Source organism: Pteropus vampyrus, unplaced genomic scaffold, assembly GCF_000151845.1.
Source record: "Pteropus vampyrus isolate Shadow unplaced genomic scaffold, Pvam_2.0 Scaffold56, whole genome shotgun sequence".
NCBI lineage: Eukaryota > Metazoa > Chordata > Mammalia > Chiroptera > Pteropodidae > Pteropus > Pteropus vampyrus.
Genome location: NW_011888837.1, coordinates 255,408 through 261,746, shown reverse-complemented (window position 1 = coordinate 261,746; position 6,339 = coordinate 255,408).

Genomic DNA, 6,339 nt, shown 5'->3' with positions numbered 1-6,339 from the left:
GGGTTTATGGACAAAGTGATAGATTTAGTAGTATCAGCCACTGGTTTGACAATGGTAGTAAAGTTGGTGGTGACACTTATATTCTAGTTAGTGGGAGTTTATAGGAGTGTAGTAGTCATTATATCAATGATGATGACCTTAGATATAGTGGAAGTGGACAATATGATAGTAAATGGCACAGTCTTGATAGTTGTAGAGGATTTGTTCCCAGCAGTCACAAATTTGGTAGTGGCGGAGGACATAAGTTTACAAGTTGTTGAATTTGGTGGTAACTTCCCAGGTTGAAGTGAATGGGGTGCTATTGAATAATAATGATGATGAGAGAATAGTTTAGGTTTAATTGATGACTTTCGGGGGAATTTGTGTAAGTAAGGTTTCGATTTCTTACTGGTCAACTTTGATGATATTTTTGGGTGCCAGGTGATTGAATGAATTTACATGAACAAATATACAGTGGAACAGAATGTTTCTGTCCAGTAGGATGTCAAAGTAAAGGCATCTTTAAAATTTTGATTGCCTAGAATAAGGATGCTGAGGCATAGTGGGAGAGATTTCTGATAATGTTTTGCTTGTTTGCCTTTGTGTTGAGCAGATCCTTTTGGCTTAAGTTTTGAACATCTAGGTTGCTTGTGTTTAGTCAAATTGACCAGATATTTTCTCTCTTTGACTAGTTTGCTTTTTGACAGTTTTCGTTTGACTATAGTTTTGCATTATAATTGTTTCTTAATGAAGTTTTATTCAGCCAGAGGCTTTCTGTGGTCTGAATGCTGGTGGCTTGATTGGGTTGGTCTATTTCTTTTGTCAGTTGAAATTGAATGTAGTTTGGATCATTTGTAGTTTTCTTGAACACTAGTTTTAGAAGTTGTTTTAGCTTTCTTTGGTAACTTACCAGTTTTGGTTGGATGAGATTTGTTCGTAGATCTCTTGTGCATTACTGAGTTCTTAGGATTTGGGGGTTGCCGACTCTTTAGGTCTACCTGAAATTTTTTAACAAAAATTGTATGGGCAGGTCAGTGATGTCCACTCCCATTTAGGTCAGTTCTCTGTTTACCCAGTGGCTTTTTTGGTCATTTAGGTCTCTTCTGTATATTTGTCTTTGCTTTTGCATTTAAGAATCTTGCTTGTTTTGATTCGGCTTTATTAAAGTAGTATTTTTTTCTGATCAGTTTGTTTTTCTATGGGAATTTTTGTTTGTCTGGTTTTGCTTTTTGATTGTATTTTTATGAAATTTGATCATTCAGATCTATTCTGAAGGTCTTCTATAATAATTTGGTGTGAACCATTTCCCTTACCAGTTAAAGTTGAAGGTGACCTGGGTTGTTTTGAATTTTACTGACCGTTAGTCCTAGAGTAGGGGTTAGAATTCCTTGGTACCTTTTTGGCTATTGGGACTGAATGAGGGTTAGATATTCTCTTGGCTGTTGCATTTCTACAAGTTTTGACTTGGTAACTCCTTTATTGTGCAGGTGAATTTTTATCACAATTCACTTGGCTAGATTCATGAGGTTGATAGTTTGCCTGTTTAATTCTCTTCTGTCTATGTATTTTAGTCTGAAAGTTTGGGTTGTTAGGTTGTATTTGCCTCAGCATTATTTAAAGATTCTTTCTTTGGTTAGCTTGCTGTGAAACTTGAGATTATATTTGATTGAATTTTTTCTTTTTGGTTGTAACTCTGTGACATTTTGATTGGTTTGATGTTTTCTGTGGACCTAATGCTTGCAATTTAATTTGATGTTGACCATCTCTTTTACCAGAAGAAGGAATTTTGGGTTGATTTGAGTTTTGCAGAATGTTAGTCTTGAGTAAAGAGATTTATTTCCTAAAGTTTTAGATGATTTCGTTGGTTAGAATTTGGGAGAGCTAGAACTTGACTTATCTGGTAAATTCATGTGTTTTATGGGTATGTGAACATTTTGTTGCTCTGGGTAAATTTGACCAGATTTTTTTTTGTTATTTTTGCAGCAAAAAGTTTTAAATAGGTATAAGATACTCTAGAATTTTTTTTTTTTTTTAGTGAATATATTTGAATTAAATAGAACACGGCGAGTTCTGAGAAAGGGCAATGCTGGCATGGAGCTGCTCCTCCAGCAGTGCCTATTGTCCGTGCTTGTTCCATTCTGCCTTTCCTGTGACCTGCTGGCCTGAGGGAAGAAAGTGAGAAATGCATTAGACATGTATAATGTTCTGTTTTTACATTTCACTACGTGAGAAATGTTAATGAACGTGTTGTGATTCCTGATACGTTAGACTTGTGTAGGGAGAGGTAGTATGGACTAGAAGTTGAGAGAACAGTCCCTGGAAACACATTATCTGGGTCTAATCTTCAACGGGGCCATTTACTACCTTTGTGGCTTTGGGCAAGTAACTTAATTTCTGTTTCTCTTTGGTGTCTCATTTCCTAGATTTACAGAAATTTTCTAAAGTGAAAACGTCATTTTGAATGTTTGGAAATTGGCTATTTAAGGAAAACCTCTGGACAGGAGAAAGTTCAGTTGACTTAGGTACCCTTATAGTATAATTATTTGAAAAAAAAGATGTTTAGATGCCAAGGACAATGGTATAAAGAATATTATAGCAGTATTCTTAGTTGTTGACTTTGCAGGATATGTTGCTTAACATGTTACAAATATGCTACATTTTTACAACCTAGTTAAGAATCATTTAAAATCAAGAATTTGACTCTTTCCCCTTCTAATCAACTAAATGCTTCAGTTTATGGTATAATTTCAAAAAAATAAAGGCTGTAGTGTTAAGAGAAGAATTAAGGAATGAAAAGAGTAAGTTTTAAAGTATTACTTAGCTATACTAGGATTTATTAAAGGACACAATTTTGTCATCTTTTGGGAGGCTGTTTCTTATACTTGGTGCATTCTGTCCACCAAACTGACAGTCTTAGAGTGCTTTTCAACTCACCTGTTTTCTTTCCATACAATTTCTGTTCAATATATAATTCTGTTAATTCATTATTCTCTTTCTTGAGACTTTTATGCCCTGGCATTCCTAGCATACTAGTGCATATATTAAGAACTAAATAAATACATGTATTTATTGAGGACCAATGATATTTTTCAAAAATTACTGATATTTTTTGAGGATGGCTGCTATTTTATTCATTCCTTTTCACAACTAACAATCAATTCTTTACCAAACACATCAGTATTAGTTTTCCTTCCTATATATTCAGTTTCAAATTCAGTCTTTTAAAGGTATTCTCCTACTAACTTTCGTATTGCCATAAGAAGCCATTTTCTCATATTTTACACCATAATTTAAATCATGTATTTATATGTGTTATTTTTTCACTGGGCTGTAAGATACAAAAGATTAGTAAATTTATTTTTCTTGTTCTCTGTCATATCCCCAACACTTTCCATACTCTCTGGCACGTAGATGGTGCTAAACAAAAATTTCTTGAATAAAAGAACAAAAATAAATAAATGAAGGTTGTTAGAGGGATTAAATGAAATAATGCATATAACATACTTAGGACAGTGCTTAGCACATACTAGGATCTCTACAAATATTTGTGGAATGACTGAAGAGAAATTTGACAAAGTTTAAATTGTCCTTTTCTCTCTCCTCATCATTTCTTTAACTTGTGTACTTTCTTTGCACAACAAATATTTTGAAAAATGTTTTCTAATTGCACTATATGTTTATAGACTGCTTTATGATCTAGTCTATTAATGTGATTATCGATTCTATTTAATTTATTCACTTTGTTTAATAGAGGGTTATGTGTACACTAGCTTCTTAATACCTTTCTCAGCTGACTACCACTGAACTTGTGAGGTAAAAAATATTATGGGTAGATTTCTTTACATGTCAAGTTTAGGTTTTTAAATATTTGATATTCCTCTGAATTAGTATGTCCAAAAATGTTCTGAAAAATTAGGCCTATGTAATAAACCATAAAAATTGAACTGTGCATACAGCTTCCCTCACTCTTTTTCTTTCTCTATTTCTCCATTTCTCCTTACTTTCCTTCTTTCAGCTATTATCTACTGCTTGTTCATTATGTACTATATCCTAGATTATAGAGAAGAAAAACAAGAAGTAATGCTTCTTGCAATGATTTGAGACATTCCATACTCTCTGTATACTAGCTCTTAAAGAATAAGAATTTACATAATGGCATATTAAGGTCATAAGATGTTTTTAGTAATCTGTTAAACAATATTTAGCCTAGCAGTTCTCAGATTCTATTGATCAGAGACACTTTTTATGTTAACAACTATTGACTACTATAGAATTGAAATGAGTATATTTTATCATTGCTTTGGGAAAATCCACATAAAAATTATTTTGGAATGCTATATTAAATTTCGATTAGTTATAGATTATATATATGATCTTGGTTTTTAATGTAGTATGTGAAATATGCAATATCACCATTTATACATATTAGAACTAAGATGTAAAGGTATATTGATATTGGCATCTTGATGCCACAATTTGCTTAAGAATCAATAAATACTTTCATTGTGAAGAAAATTTTTACCTTTATATAATTCAAATATTTGACAATAGGTTTTAATAAAACAGTAAAAGATACTAACTGCTCTGATAAGTTGATCAAAAGGCTAAATGTTGGGATTTAATCTCCCAGAATCCAAGTTTATTCTAATTTCTTGGATATCATTTATTAGGACTATACATTTGCTAAAGCTTTCCATATTGCAAAGCATAATCACATACCAATCTAATCTTGTTACTGAATGTGAAACTATTTTAATTGAAGCAAGGAACCATAACTCTAAAAGCCCTGATGAACATTGATCTGACATGACATTAAATAATTGATTAAACACTCATCTACTTGGAACTTTGCCTAAAACTAACAAATTCAGTTCTAACACACAATTTGAATTCAGGGATGGTTCTTTCTTACCTAAGTAAACTTTTTAATGTTTATTATTATAAAGAATATACAACCTTGCACTTATTTACATATTTTTAAGTACAGGAAACTGTTTTCTATAAAGATTCCTGGACTCTTAAGTTCAAGTAAAGTAAATGAGTGAAGAGGGCAGGTAGATGAACAGAGAGTAGTGTTTGTTTGGAAAATTAAGAATACAGACTTAAACATTTTTCAAACTTGGTTTTATAAAAATATTATATGTCAAGAAAAACAGTTATGGGTCTGAGTTTGTCCTTACACTTCTAGATTGCTACAACTAGTATTCTTTTTTACATTTTATTTTGGTTTTCTTAAAAATTAATCTTTTAAAACCTTATATTTTTAAATTTATGACTACATATTTGTATAAGATTTAAAAACAAAAAAATAGAACTTCAAAAAACGGGGCTTTTCTTTCGGACGTTTAAATAGCTTTTTAATGGTTTGCAAGGAGTGGAAATAAGAAATACAAATGAAGATTGTTCTATCACTCAGGCAAATGTTTCCTTCATGGGCTGTGTTCAATATTTGAAACCATTTGATTTTTAGCCTAGTCTACCAAATCATGCACGAGTAACATGCAGATGGAGAAGCAAGGGGCTTCTTATTTCTAAGCATTTTTCCTGTATTAGCATGCCTGGACAGGTGGTGCTAGCCCCTGCTTGTTTATATGTGAATCCAATTCTGTACCTTTTCTACTTGCTGTCAACTCTTACTTTTAGAAATATTTCAGACTCACGAGGCTGAAGAGAAGACGCTGTAATTTACAATCTTATAGGTCATCTTATTATTTTTTTATTCTAAGATCTTGATACCTTTAGGCAATTTATGAATTGTCTAATAGTATCATTAGACATTATTAAGGCTTACCTTAAGATTCACCCAAACACCAGTGAAACACACAATCATCGATGAAACCTTTGAATCACTAAGACACCAATAATTTAAAGAATTAAATACAAAGGTATGAAGATACAAAATCCAGAAACTTTCTAAGAAAATTAAGACTGAAATCAGAGTCCATGGGGGATAATTCTACTCAGATTAAAGGAAGGCAACTCTATATGCAATTATGTGATGTAATTAGTGATGATTTAAAATCAGATGGGAAGGTGGTTGACTGAGCTCAATGATGCTTACCAAGAAGCAGGTTCTTAGAGCCATTAGGTCTGGGAGCAGGTGTAGCACTTTCATTTTCCGCTGTTCCCTGAAAGCAGACAAAAAGTTTCTTTTAAAAGGTAAAAAATATATGTGTGTGTATAAATATACATTAATAAACATTGTTATGTTAATATATAATGATATATACAACAATAATATATAACAACATACAGTAATAATACATGTATATTAATGTGACATCAATATACATGTATAATATTAAATTATGTAAATATGAAATCTTTAAAGGTAAGATATGTCTGATAAAATATTTTTAT